This window comes from Danio rerio, chromosome 9, assembly GCF_052040795.2.
Source record: "Danio rerio strain M-AB ecotype USA chromosome 9, GRCz13ab, whole genome shotgun sequence".
Classification (NCBI taxonomy): Eukaryota; Metazoa; Chordata; class Actinopteri; order Cypriniformes; family Danionidae; genus Danio; species Danio rerio.
The window spans coordinates 23,482,142-23,498,045 of NC_141029.1; the positions used below are offsets into that span (position 1 = coordinate 23,482,142).

The following is a 15,904-nucleotide window of genomic DNA, read 5'->3' on the forward strand; positions in this document are numbered from 1 at the left end:
CATTGACTGGGCCAGACTGTAATTAGGGATGGGGTTGGATGGTCTGTGAAAGCAATGCATAATGGGATGTTTCCTCTGACACTGAGCATTTCCCAACAGCTGCCTGTCAGTCTGATCTCGGGCCCTCTAAAAGAGGACACTTTAATTAGTCACAATCCCTAGAGGAGCCTCTCATTTACAGTCGTGCCCATCTTGATGTAAATCAGCTTTCTAGCCATCACTCTTTTCTCCTTTCATGGCTTTTTTATTTAGTGCTTCCCTCCGTCAGTCCATGTCTCCATCATCATGTCATTTTATTCTCCTCAGCACACCTGTCTCTCTTTCTCTCCAGCCCCGAAGTTCATTTTCCGTGTTCTCACCGGTCCCATCTATTCATCTCCACCCTTTCTCATTTCCTTCATCTCCATTTCCTTCAGTCCTCTCTTGCAGCTCTGCCAAGACAGCTTGACCAGTAGCTCTGTGTTGGTTCCCCATGCTATCTTCTTTCAGTTGACATCACATTCAGTGGATTTGGTCTGCGTCTATTCATATTGTCAATATTATATTAATCATGCAGTTTGTACTTATTGTTATCTAATATTATCACCTAATTTTTGAAAAACTAACATACCTTAAATTAGGGCTGGGCGATATGGCAGAAATGCAATCTCGATAATTATTTTCCAAATTGAACAATAACGATATACATTTCAATTTAAGTTGTAACTGCTTCCAGATTTAAAAGATTGCACAGCAATGACTTAAGCCACAACAATAAGGGAGTCCATTAAATGGCGTTGCATAATTTCGGCCGATACATTTTTGGTAGCCGAAAATTTGGTGCATCTCTAATTTCAACACACTTTTAGATTCCCATTGTTGCACATTTCTGCTGTGTGATTGGCTCTTAGATCAATATAGAGTAAAAAAGTGTAGAGCTTATCATTGTTATTGACATAAATTTGATCGCGATTCAATAGAAAATCATTTATCGGCTCAGCCCTACCTTAAATTTTTGTAATATTGGATCTTTACCTGAAAATTTAGAAGTTAGTGCAGCTGTAAAATGCAATCTCTTCCCTAGTGGTTCCCAACAGGGAAGTCCTGACCCACAAGGGGACCTCAGCGAGCTCAGTGGGCGGTTCACATCATATTTTAAAAAAATTATTTAACAGGGGACAATTAGGAAAACAATCATGTTGCCTTAGTTAATTTCATCTCCTGACTAGCCAAAAAAAGGACACATTTATAATTAGTCCTCCACAAAAAAGACCGATTCGCCTTCAGCGGCTAATAGTCATGAACCAAGCGAGGAAGCTCCAAACATTTCAGGTCACAGCGCTAGCAATACTGGAAACGCGAAATGCAGGAAATACCTAGATAGTTACCTGAACTATGGTTTTATTTCATGTTCTCGAAGCAAAGAGTCCCTGACCCAGCCACAGTGCAATATCTACGTCAAAGTTCTTGGTAACGAATGCATGAGGCCATCCAAATTATTAAGACATTTGCAGATGACTCATGCCCAATACCATGACAAGCCCAGTGCAGTTTTTGACCGTAAGGCACCAAAGGCCTATGTTTTTTGGTTACAAATGGCCAACTGAGGTTTTGCTTTTATATTTTACATTGGGCTATTATTTGTGCATAAATGTATCTAGATATAGTAATAAACATACCGTTTGTTTGAAAACAACTTTTTTTTTTTAATCCTTACAGCAAACTTATTGAGCGATAATAAATTAAATGTAAAGGGGGGCCTTATAATAATTTCCAGGGGAAAAGGTGGTCTTAGGCAAAAAAAAAATTTTTGTTTTTGCATTTGCTATTTACACGGCAGACTTTGTATGTGAAAAAATTGAATGCTTCACTAGCGAACAGTTAAACAGTGCATCTGCAGCGGGCGGGATATAGAATGTGCCTCCTCCAATCAGCTTTTAGTTTTACTTTCTCTTTCTCTCATTCGTGGATAAGGATAAGATTGTTTTTAATAAAACAAATATAAATATGCATATAATAAATACTACTACTACTAATAATAACATTATACGAATGTTATTATTAGCAAAATGTCATGAATAAACTTAAAAAAGCCCTCCTTAGGGGAAGGCATGCAGATAGTGGTTTTTATATTTACGTAGAAAGTAATATTTTTTATAATATTTTATTCCTTTAATTCTTTTTCACTTGTAAAGATATTTGTGTATCGCTGTGCATCCTGCCTGTTTTAAGCAATGTTTAAACAAGGTGCACAACTAACGTGCTCTGCGCTGGACTTTAGACCTGCTTTTAGCTGATCTATTTCACAGCCTGTTTTAGCTCCTTAAAATAATTAAAAATATAAATACTGTATTGTTCATTGTAGTAAATACATTAACGAACATTAACTAATAAAACCTCATTGCAAAGTGTGACCATGATATCATATAATTATTAAATAATTGTTAAACTAATGTAACAAATATACATTAAGCAATACAGTATTCACAAATAAAGATATGTGTACATGAATACAGATTCATACACTTTTGTACATCTGAAAAGTTCATGAGCAAATCATTTACATTTTAGGTGCAGTCAGTAAGCCAATTTAATAAACCAGTTGGTTTTGCATTTACAGAAGCATACAAGTAAATTTATGTTTAGTGTAAATATATATACTTCCTAATTATTGCAGTAGCTCATACATAATGATAGGTATAATTAAAAAAAAATCTTGAAAGTTCTTCCTCAAGATAAAGAATTCTTTTTTCTTTTTTATGTCTCTTTTTCATGAATCTGTAAACCAGCATGGAAATGTTTATACCCCACAGGACGCTTTGCCAATGTGCTCAACTTTCACTCACTCTCTCTCTCACCCTGCTCTTGTATTTTCAGTCAGACATCATGTTGGCCAGCGTGGTGTATTTTCTGCTGACCCCAGGAGTGTTTTTGTGTGGGAGGTGACATTGTTTCCTGACCCTGGGGAGATCCTGTCACGGTGCACACTCATCTGCTCTCTGATTGCTTTCTCTTTCTCCTTGTTTTTCAATAGCACGCTGTATCTCTCCCTTCATCTGAACGCGCTTTGCCTCATGAGGAACAGTTTCACCTTGACCGGCTCAGAGTTTGAACCCAGCACCTCGTTGCCCCGTCCTTAGAAATACAGGTTGTTCACGGTCACTGAACTACTAATGACCGTTATTTAAGGTTCTGCTTTTTCAAGCATCTGCAAGCTGAAAGCGACTTCTCTATGTATAATAAACATCAGCTGTAACCTTGTTTCTGTGCTGTCTTGTCTCTTACCTTGGTTTCCACAGCACATTAGAGTTGTTTTCTGGCAATTTTGTCCTCTTTCTTTTCTGGTGGTTTCTTTCTATTGTTTCTGCTCTATTGTAAGTTCGGAGAATGGAACATCATTGCTGCGTGTTTCCTGTCAGTCACGTTCGTTTTAAAGGAGAGGGTGAACTCATCGACTGTTGACTGTTGTGGTGCCGTCAGAGCTGTCCATCTCTCAGTGTCAACCAGTGAAGTTGTCATTTCCAGTGTCATTCTGACATGGAAATAATCAAGCAGAGTCAAATATGTTTCACCCCCCCCTCCTCCTCCTCAAGCACCCTCTTTGAAAATGTTTGTGCTCCTACTTACTAACCTCATGCAGCGTTCAGCTTGTTGATCCACATTATGAGGCTTTGTGATCTTGATATTGAATCTTTTGAAAGGTTATGGCATATGATAAAAGTGTTTTGCGGCCATATCTGAAAATCTGAACAGATTTTGCAACACTTTATTGACCTACTACTGCTGACCCACTTTAGATTTATTTGTATCTTGCAACTGCATGTCAGCTGTCATTAGAATGGTAGTTCTTGGTTATTGTAGCAGAAAAAGTTAACATACTTGTAAAGTAATTTAAGCCTTGCTCAGTTTAGATGCATATATACCTGATGCTCATCAGTGTCACCTTTGAGCCAGCTGTCCAATCATAGTTGAGGAGAGGCAGGACAAGTATACATAGACCAACTGTTTCTACATCAAGTACAGTGATGGGAAAAATGGAGGATAATTTTATATTGCTGTACATTGTGCAAACATTTTCAGATGTAGACTAATTATTTGTAAAATCAGTTTACAGGACTGGTGGTATTCTGTCTCATAACAACCGAAGTGTTTCACACTCTCACAAAGATGCTCTCTAGTGCAAGCTGTGTGTTTTAATAGAGTGCTGACATTTTTAGTGTTAGTGCTTTAGTGGACATGGCTTATAGCCCTGATATTGACCTTGTTGTATTATAGCCATTAGATTCTTTTTGGCTCGAGACTTCCGGTCTCATTCAATTCCATTGATTTTTAGATGTAAAAAATTGCTTGTTCTGCTGCTTGATGTTCCAAACTGATATTTTTCTTCTTATATTATTGTACTTTTAATCTAGAGTCATGAACATACTTGTTTAAAGAGCAAGTAGCTTGACTGTTTTCTACTGTTTATTATTCGGAGTCATTTCTCCCATAGGCAACTGAATCAAAAGTTCTGAAGTAATCGCAAAAACGAGCCCACATCTGCATTTTACAATAAGGTCAGCTGGTAAACACCTTTGAACTTCCATTGGTCTGTGGTCATTAATAATGGGTAAGTGTGACCCAGAGGCTCCGCCTCCTTCAACTTGGGAAGCTTTTTCTATTTGTTTCTTCTGTTCAGTCCATTGAGATCTGGTTTGTTGAAAAACAAACTGGAGATTTACAGTAGAAATGAATGTGCAATTTTAATTTAAGCACCTTTAATACTAAAAAGCTGCTTACTTTCAATAAATCTTAAGAATAAAATGTGACATGATTTCAGTGTTGAATTATCATTCGAAACAAACATGAAAAAGAAAACAGCACAAAATGACACAGCATAAAATGTCTTATATCCTCTAAGTGGGTAAAATCATAATCTGCAACGAAAAAATGTTACTCTGTTCCCATAATATACGAATACATACAAAATACAAAAAAAAAACTTTATTGTCAGACTTGCATCTGAATTTTGTCTTGCATAACAGCATGATAAATACTCCTTACAAACAGAGAAAGACGTACAAAAAAAAAAAATTACATATTCAGCTCCAAGACAACCTGATGTACAGATTATTTTTTTTACTTCACTTTATTAAAACCTGGCACTCTAAACCGAAGGTTAGACTTTAATGGTATAAATTCATCATTCAACAAATGACTTGGGTTTGAAATGATGTTCCTTGTCAGCCTTGGGAGGTTCTTGTAATACGAACGGTCATAAAATGTCTCATAAACTAAAAACTAAGATAACAGTCTACAATTGTTGCATATTTTAGCCTTTAAAGTACGTCTGCACAATATTGGAAAAATTATTTATTAATTCTGCAACATAGTATAGTATTGCGATATAAGTACAATTTCACTAGATGACTTAAATATCTATTTTAAAAGAATTTATATTTTTAGATTGATTTGGATGATTCTGCCAGTCCATCTGTATGCAATTTAGTAATTATTCAATAAAAAAAGAGATAATAATTAAATAAACAGCATTTTATTGTTTTCCAGGTGCGTTCGAAGTCGCCTACCACTCAATAGGTACTACATTTGAATTTGACTTTACATGACTATTAGAAAAGTACATTCTACACCATATAAATGTGAGTAGTATGAATGGGACTCTACATGAAGGGACGTACTACATTCGCCATTTTGTCATGATCACTTGATCTACCTGCATCAGTTGCATCACTTCACTTCCATTCATGAATTCTCTCACGTGGCATCATGGGATAGCATAGTGTACATTTGATATAGTAGGTTATCTTGGTGCTTCTCGCAAACTGTTTTTCGAATTCTATGAATTCGGACATACTACTCGACTTGCATACTGTTTATATAGTGTACTATATAGTAGGGAAGTTTAGGAAGCAGCTAACTGTATTCAGGTGTACAGTAATTGAACAATCAAACGTAAAATAATATTTCGTAGTCTTTGTTGTAAATGTATTATGCCTGAGTGCTCAAATCTTCATAGTCACAGACATCAAAAATCACTTTGCAAAATGATCAACTAAAATCCAGACTCAACATTGCATATCCTGTGATGTGACTATTGCCAATGATCACATATCAATGCTGATATATTGTGCAGCTCTACTTTAAAGTTAGTATTTCATCTCAGCTATCCTTAGCAGCATATAGATTTTGCACAAAAAATCTCTCTTCATAAAAGTGTTTGAGTGTTGTTAAAGAGTATGATAGTTCAAGAACAGACAGCAGCTCTAACACTTTTGTATGATATAATCTGCTGTGTGGAAAGATGTGTTCTGCTGGAGCTCGTGGTTTGTCCATTAGACGGGGGTCAGTTTCACTTAGAGAAGGCTGAGACGGAGCCCTTGAGGCTTTGGAGTCAGAGGTTGAAGGTAACATAGAGAGGCTTTTTAGATCTAATCCTTCTGAGGTACTGTAGACTCTTCATCTTCAGACAGATTAGGGTTGATCCAATATAGCTGCCAGAGGGATTACTGGCGGCTCTGTTTTTGTCATGCCCCCTTGATCCCTTTTTTTGTTAGGAAGTGTCCCCCTGAGTCTCACGTCAGATGTCTGTGTGCACCGAGGCTATATGTTCACATTACATCTCCTAATGCTGAGTTTCAGTTTTTGGCTCAGATCTGATCCTTGTGCACATTTATCTGTGTAAGAGAAGCTTGTTCATCAACTACTGCTGTTACAGCAAGTCTTCACACTTATGTTCTTCTCTAAAAGGTTTTTTAAGCTCTCTTGGAGTGTTGAAGTGGTTAATAGTTTTATATGCTTTATATTTTATATGACATATTTGAATCATGTTGCACATGTGGGTGTCTTTGGGTATAAAACAAAAACAAAAACATAATATTTAAATAATAAATAATAATAACAACAACAATAATAGTAATAACAATAATTATTATTTTAATATTATTATTATTTTTTATCATTTATTATTATTATTATTATTATTATTATTAATACTTTTTATGGGGATTCTAATATTAATAATTTTGTATGTTTGTAGCTATTTTATAATAATAACAACATTAATAATAATAATAAACATAATAATAATAATAAACATAAAAATAAACATAATAATAATAATAATAATAAACATAATAATAATAAAAACAGTAAATATTCTTTTATTGTTATTATTATTTTTATCATTTATTAATATTGTTGTTGTTGTTATTATTATTATTGTTATTAAAACCTTTTTTTCTGGAGATTCTAATTTTAATAATTTTGTGTGGTTATAGCTGTTTTATAATAATATCACTATTAATAATGATAATAACAATATTAAACATAACAGTAATAATAATAATAGTAATAAAAATAACAGTATAAAATAATAATAATTATTGTTATTATTATCATCATCATCATCATCATCATTATTATTATTATTATTATTAATTTTATAATTATAAAACAGCTATAACCACACAAAATTATTAATATTAGAATCCACAGAAAAAAACGTTTTTATATTAACAGCAACAATAATACTAATAGTAATATTGATGATAATAATAATAATAACAACCAAAAATCACCCAAAACATCCCAATAATATACAAATTGTTTTACACAACAGCAACAATACATAATACAATATAATGTTTAATAGTATCCTAAAATTTTTGGTCATTTTATAACATGATTTAAACAAAAATAACAATGATATATATTTTTTATTGCTAGTATTGCAAGTATTGCTAGTTTTGTATAATAATTGACAAATGCATTTGCTTTTTAATGTAAGTCAATCTACTAAAATACCTATTTGTAATGCTGTGTCTTTGCTACTGCAGCATGTTGTAGAGTGTTGATGAATATTAGTGGCGATCCGTCATCTGTTAGTGATGGACTGAAGGACTTTATTTTTTGTTTGTCCTGTCATCTCCAGCTGCATGGCTCTACACTTGTCACAAAGCCACAGCATTCATTTTACATCTCTGATGTAAATAAGTCCAAAATTAAGAATGACACAATGCAGCATGTTACATTTAAAGGGATATTTGGGCCAATAATTTTAATTCTCACACCGTTTACTCATCCTAATGTCAGTTCAAACTTCTGTGGAACCTAAAAGAAGTATTTTATTATAATTATTATTTTGCCAATGCAGTTTTAAGTCAGCGGACACCAAATCTGTGTGCTTGCTAACATTCCTCCTAATCTTTTGTGTTCTGCAGAAGAAAGAACAGCTTCTAAAGGAAGACAAAGCATAAGCACTGAGCTCTGACAGATACATGTCCATCTAATCATCTGTTACGAGCCATATGTGCTGGATTTTAATATAGAGCTGTGTCTTTCACGACTGATGTCCCATGAGTCTCTGTGGAACCGTCAGGCTGATGAGACAGCTTTATTTTTTCACTTCTATTAAGTGATTTTTAATCAACCCAATGTTTGCATGGGGGTGTCTCAGGGGGCCTGACCAGAACGGATGGCTTTTGGAAGGGTGAGCCCAGGGGAGACCGGCTTTAACTCCTGCAGTTCTGGAGATGTTCAAGATGAGGATGTCCTGTCAGAGACGCCATAATTAAAAGGTTAAATCTATTGCATTAAACATCATTGGTGGGAACCACATCACATCAGTGCACATTGCTTTCCCAATTTGGATCGGCTAATATGTGTCATGAAGGTCTTTCAGAATGATTTACATATTTTCGGTTAAAAAAACAATGGTTTTAATGTTGCTTTAATGATGGTTTTAATGTTTTGGCTAATCATTTGCATGTTGGGGTTTTGTAAAATTGATGAAAAGTTCTGCACTGAAAAAAATATTCTTTGGTTTTGCTCATTTTTTTAAGGTAAGTTGTTGCAAGCCATTTATATGGGCTGAATTGAAACAAATTAAATTGAACATGTCAAAATTTAATTTGTTTGTTTAAATTCAGCCCATATAATTTGTTCAACCCAGGCTCATTTTGAAAATGTACCTCTATATACATTTCTAGAGAGTGCAGAATACTTCCCAGTGGCTGCGTTTCTTTGCAGTTTTTGTTTTCGTTTATCCACCAGGGGCCGCTGTTTACATTTTTTTAAATCTCAAATCTCTCTCGCGAAGTGCCATTCACACCCGCTGTTCCCGCATAAATCCACCAGAGGTTGCTGTCGACTGACTGACTGACCCATCCTCCTCTTTCCCTTAACCCAACCAATAATGTTTTCAAAAGCACTTCTCAAGTCCACCAACTTACATGGTGAGCTTATAGGACAAACTGGAAACAGCAGGAAAGCCATCCATACGTAGGTAATCAGTCATCTGGTAAGCGGCTTAATACCGCCCCGTAGCGTTCGCATTAAAAACTAAATGCAGCCATATGTACTTCTGGCTGCATAATTTGCAGTCTCCAGAAATGTATAATGAGCCCCGTTTTCAGAACAAGCCTATGTTGAAATTGTTTGCAACTACTTATCTTAAAATAAAGAGTAAATCCAATGAATCATTTTTTTTCTGTGTGTGTAAAACTTGTTATGCATAGGTGTGTTACATACTCTGCACTTGTCAAACAAAAATGCTAATGTAAGACTACAGGTTGTATGTGCACAGGAGTGTAGTGCTTCTTTAGCAAATGGCATCTCCACCTACAGGTCTGAAATACCTACTACAGCAGCTTTAGTTGTTTTTTTAAGGAGGATGTTGATGATTGGGAACACAGTGTTGTGAGACAGTTATTGGTGTGTTTTGAATTAAATTTGTTTGAGTTTGGCTCAGACAATTCAGAATGACTGAAACAGCCCTTGAGATGATGTTTGCTGAGGTCGATTCACTGGTTGGTCCAATTAATCACTTTTTTTAATTGTTGCTTTTTGTGCAGCACATCAATTTATGAACTCTTTTCACACACTGATGACAGGTTTTCACAGTCACTAACAAAGTAAATGTAACAAAGTTTTTCACATTTTTTTTCATTTTCTTTTTATTGTTTCACATTTACAAAAACAGAAACAATCAAACACTGCATTTTGTGTTTTATTAGACTTGGCATTAAAACGTTAACACTGCTCTGTGAGTGGTTTTAATGCACAGACTAAAAGAGTTACAGCAAACATAGCTATTTTCTCTCTCCTGACCAGCGTATTCCATCTTTACATTTAGTTTTTGTCTTTTGTCATAGAAAGTCATAGAAGCACATCCATGGATTACCTTGCTTTTGCTTTTGGGTCAAATGCATAAATTCTATATGTTGTATTTCATTTAGCACTAAAAAGGTTAACAACTAGCATGGCATCCACCTCTGAGTAGCCAAAAAACTGTGAAATACATCTGATAACTTTGTTTCCATCATAATTTTTATGCATATTTTCTTCATTCATTCATTCATTCATTCATTCATTTATTCATTCATTTTTTTTTCGGCTTAGTCCCTTTGTTAATCTGGGGTTGCCTCTGCTGAATGAACGGCCAACTTATCCAGAATATGTTTTACGCAGTGAATGCCCTTTCAGCTGCAACTTATCACTGGGAAAATACACTCATTCACACACTTACACTACAGACAATTTTAGCTTACCCAATTCACCTATGCCACATGTCTTTGGACTGTGGGGGAAACTGTAGCACCCGGAGGAAACCCACGCGTACACAGGGAGAACATGCAAACTCCACACAGAAACGCCAACTGACCCAGCCGAGGCTCGATCCAGTGACCTTCTTGCTATGATGCGACAGCACTACCTGCTGCACCACCCTATACATCGCCCTATACATATTTTCTTACAGGATAAAAAATATTTGATGTAATAAAGCACAAATGCTTTTGTGTGCATCTTGGCCTTTCCATCCAAAAGTTTTTATGTGATTGTGAGATTTCCCAACCTGACTTAAAGAAAAAAATGAAACGATTTTGTTTCAACAAGGATGACGTGGTGGCACAGTAGATAGTGCTGTCGCCTCAAAGCAAGAAGGTCACTGGTTCGAGCCTCGGCTGGGTCAGTTGGCGTTTCTGTGTGGAGTTTGCATGTTCTCCCTGAGTTTGCATGGGTTTCCTCCGGGTGCTCCAGTTTCCCCCACAGTCCAAAGACACGCGGTACAGGTGAATTGGGTAGGCTAAGATGTCCGTAGTGTATAAGTGTGTTGGGTTGCAGCTGGAAGGGCATCTGCTGTGTAAAACATATGCTGTATAAGTTGGTGGTTCATTCCGCTGTGGCGATCCCAGACTAATAAAGGGACTAAACTGAAAAGAAAATGAATGAATGTTTCAACAAATTTGTGGCTAATTTGGCTAATTTTAGTGCAAATGAATTTATAAGAAAATGTAAGGTTTTAAGAAAAGTGAATGTAGCGAATGTTTCTATACAGTCTAGTTCTGCATAATGCTTTATACATTTTACAGTAATTATAGGAATGTATCTGAACCTGCCCCTTAGACTAACCTTAACCCATGGAGTTATCTTGTTTTACCCATGCTTTTGTAGATAATTACACTTAAAGTACAGTGTAAGATCATGTAAGTCCTTGTACAATACAATAAAGTGTGCAGGGGCAATTCACAGTTAAACCCAAGGACCCTATAAAATAAAAAATTACCAGGAGTCAGAGATCCAGTTAATTAAAGAAAAATTTACTGAATAAAATAGTTTGCAGTTTTCATCAGCAGAAGTCTGCTTTTACACTAGCAAAGAGTTCATAGGCTCACAGCAATCAACAGCATTTATGCTTTAACAGAAGGTCACTAACTACATCATTCCTTTAGGTGGAAAGATTCTGGTTGGATGAAACATACAGTAGATACATTTAGATAATCTCCACACATAAATAAAAATTCAAGCTTATCTTTGATGATTATTTAGGTGATGTTTATTTAATGATGAAGGCCCATTAATGAAAATGAACCACTAATTTATCAAAAGTCTACCCAAATGGAAAGAACCTATATAAACATGTTTTAATATAGGTTTTGATATAGGTTTTTAATATATGTGACATATATAAAATTGTCAATTTGCCCGTGTTATATGTACATACAGTTGAAGTCAGAAATATTAGCCCCCCTGAATTATTCACCACCCTGTTTATTTTTTCCCCATTTTCTGTTTAATGGAGAGATTTTTTTCAACACATTTCTAGACATAATAGTTTTATTACCTCATTTCTAACAACTGATTCATTTTATCTTTACCATGATGACAATAAATAATATTTTACTAGATATTTTTCAAGACACTTCTGTACAGCTTAAAGTGACATTTAAATTAGGTTAATTAAGTTAACCAAGCAGGTTAGGGTAATTAGGCAAGTTATCGTATAACAAGGGTTTGTTCTGTAGACTATCGAATAGAAATATAGCTTAAAGGGGCTTATAATTTGTCCTTAAAATGGTTCATAAAAAATAAAATCTGCCTTTATTCTAGCCAAAATAAAACAAATAAGACTTTCTCCAGAAGAAAAAATGTTATCAGACATACTGTGAAAATGTCCTTGTTCTGTTAAACATCATTTGGGAAATATATATATATATAAAAAAAATCATACTGTTTGTGCAAACTGTATATGCACATACAGTTGAAGTCAGAATTATTAGCCTCCCTTAGATTTTGATTTTGCTTAAAGGTGCTAATAATTATGTCCTTAAAATGGTGTTAAAAATTTAACAACTTCTTTTATTGTAGCTGATATAAAACAAATAAGACTTTCTCCAGGAGAAGAAAATATTATCAGACATACTGTGAAAATTACCTTGCTTTGTTTAACATCATCTGGGAAATATTTAAAAAAGAAAAAAAAATCTAAGTATTTCAAATAATTCGACTTCAACTGTATTTATTTTCAGTTATATGTTCATCTATGTTTACCTATATGTTAGTAAAATTATTAAAATCCATAGCTGCTAGACAACATAAATAAAAGCCCCTGTAAAAATTTTACTTATATTAAGAACATTCAAATCGTACAAGAAAAAAATGTAGTACAAGCACAAAAATAGGCAAAAAAACAAACGAACATCAACAAATCATTTTGTTATGGTTGATACCAATACCCATGTGATACCAATTTCAAGTGTTCGCACATACATACGTTTTTTTTGTTTTTTTTTGTTTTTTGTTTGTTTTTTCTATTGTCTTGATATCGGAAAATATGAGGTAGGCATCATGTATGACAGTTGCCAAAGTGACAAATGAGCTATATAGGAAACATATCTCGTATGTACATATAGGGCTTATATGTGGATATAAAGAAGCAATACAGAAGAGCTTCAGTATATGGCTTGTTTATGCATGTATACATATGCATATATGCAGCGTATATATTATGATATATGTGCATATATACTGCATATAGGTTTCATATATGTGCATATAGATTCTTTCCATGTGGGTAAAATACTCACAAACTACCATGAGATTGTATTGCAAATCTCAAAATACATCTAAAAAATATGTAGACAGAAATGCAGCTATCAGCTCTGTTTCAGAGAGAAGGCTGCTGCATTTCATTTCATCTTATTTAATCTGCTCTTTGCAAAGCGACCTGTGGGCCACTGCTCTCCATCCCACTTTATTGTGTTACAGCCTCAATACACTCAGCCAATTCCTAGTGTCGCGGCTAAGAGAAAAACACACACGGGCCGCCGTGGCCTCAGTGGCGGCTTCAACAGAAAACCGATGTTGTGCTGACATTTATTGAGTATAAGGACACTTACTTCCCTGCATCCACTAAACCAATCCTCGTGGCAGTGTGCAAAGCGAGGTAAATAGCTATAAGTTTCATGATACATGTCTCCGTTTATTCACAACGGCTGAAGTTGCACGAACACGCCTCCTTCTGCAAGCTCGTGCACGCGGTCCAACAGACAGCGGCAGGGAGATAACTCCTAACTTTGTTTTGACACTTTTGATTAAGGACCATTGAAGGGACACCTGTACTGCGGAGATGAACAATAGCCGGGCCCCAGGAGAGATTGATTTTCTGCATGAGAAGAGGAGTCTTTGTCTAAAGCCACACGCTCCTTTCTTATGCTAACGAGCCGTGGAAGATTTCCAATTCAATTTCACCTGAGCGCTGGTCAGCTCTCGGCTCTTTTGTGCGCCGTCCCTCGAGCCCCCGACGCGCTCGCACACGCGCACCCAGCTGCAATTTGGCTTTGGTGGGTGTGGAGTCCGCGGGGAGGCGAGCGGGAGATTGACAGCTGGCTTGGAGGTCTGATATCTCTCGCTCCTGTTGCATCACTGGAGAAGCGGTGTCAAACTGCCAGGCCTTCACCTTAAAAGGCGGATGAGGTGCAGGCTGGGATTGATCTGAAACACCCTGATGCTTACAGTCTGTGCGCGATTTTACAAAGCTATTAGTGTCAATTCTAATTTATCCGTTCTGGTGCGATGCATGTAAAGCTGCGCCGACTTATCCTGGGCTGCGCCGAGATATTAAGAGCAAATGATGACAATAAGCTGCACTTATTTCCATTTTTATTCATGCTATTGCTGTAACTGGCAAGCATTGTTGGTGATGCAACAATTACATCCAAACAATACGTGTTGTAATCCTCAATGATGACTTCGTATTTGCAATCACAGGCTCTCTTCCAGCAGTTGTGCATTGTGACTTTAAGTTCTTATTGGTGATTTAATATTTGTCGCTGTTTGTTTTATTGTATAGCCTGGCTTATAAATGAGATCACTTTGGTTATTATAGAATTGAGGCCTTTTTCATTCTTGTGTTGTTTCAAAACTGTATTTCCTCCTTACTCTCTTTAATTTTTCAAATATAAATCACATATTATGGGTAAGAATCCAAAATCAAACAAAAAGTACTCAGGGGTAGCTTAAATAATGTGTCAGTGCTCTTTGGGTGAGGGATTCATCTGAATAAACAGCAAAAGTCAGTCCAAGGTTCTCGAAAAATGTGGAAAAATAACAAAATCATACGATGTGTCTCTAAAATTAAAATCTTTGGCAGTATTTTTGCTCATGTTCATTAGGGGTGTGAACCCACACTTGTCTCATGGTTCAGTTTGGTTATGATTATCAGATTTAGTTCAATTCAATGTCTCTGCATCACAGTGCATTGACAATGCTTTCCATAAACAATTTGATATTTTACTAAGCAACACAATTTTTTTATTAAAAAGTATAATTTATTAATATATTTATCTGTAATATATATGTTACAAATGTGACAGATATATGTGCTGTACTTTTAATTTTACCTGCTCTTTTTGTTTGTATTAAGCAAAACTAAAGTACATGCACATGACCATTTGTTGCAAATAAACAAATATTATCCCACTTTCGAGCAATGTTGAACGAATTCTTAAATGCCGATTGGTCATTCGCTCAACAGAAAAGGCTGCGATTGGCTCTAATGGTCAGAGTGACTCTGGTACTGTTCAGCAAACAGTGACACGGACTGTGCACTAATGTTACAAGTAACGTCATTGTCGTAACAACCGAGAGAGGAGATAAAACGTTACCCCATGGACATGCCAGCAGGTCAAAAGTTTAGAGCTTTTTTTGGTCCCACTTTATATTAAGTGGCCTTAACTAATAAGTACTTACACAGGAATTAATAGTTTGTTACAATGTGTTTTTTGTGTAAATACATGTATTTACGGTGTACTTATGCTTGATTAAATACCTGTACGTAATTACATCTTTAATTAACTTTTGTAATTACATTTGTAAATACAATGTTGACCATCCCTTACACCTTAACCCACCCTTAAACCTAGCCACGCCACCAAACCTGTTCATAACCCAACCTCTATCCCCACTCAAAAGCACCACAAGTGTTCTCAAATACATCATAAACACAGTAAGTACATTGTATTTATTTTTTGATGGAAGTACATAGCAGTTAAGGACACTTAATATAAAATGGGACCCTTTTTTTCTAGCTGGGTTCTGATGCACTTTCCTGTCAGTAGCTATGTTTCGATCCAAAATGCGAATGAAC

General features: G+C 35.5%; 1 protein-coding gene across 5 annotated transcripts in view; it reads left to right on the forward strand.

The window, feature by feature from the left end:
* arhgef7a (Rho guanine nucleotide exchange factor 7a) overlaps positions 1 to 15,904 on the forward strand; it is a 180,189-nt gene that overhangs the window by 53,432 nt on the left and 110,853 nt on the right. Inside the window, exon 23 of one of the 5 annotated variants that reach the window (XR_015498838.1) lies at positions 8,435 to 8,555. The exons of the other annotated variants lie outside the window; for them this stretch is intronic. The gene's annotated coding sequence lies outside the window, so the exon portion shown is untranslated. The remainder of the gene's footprint in view (positions 1 to 8,434; positions 8,556 to 15,904) is intronic. 5 annotated transcript variants of the gene reach the window in all.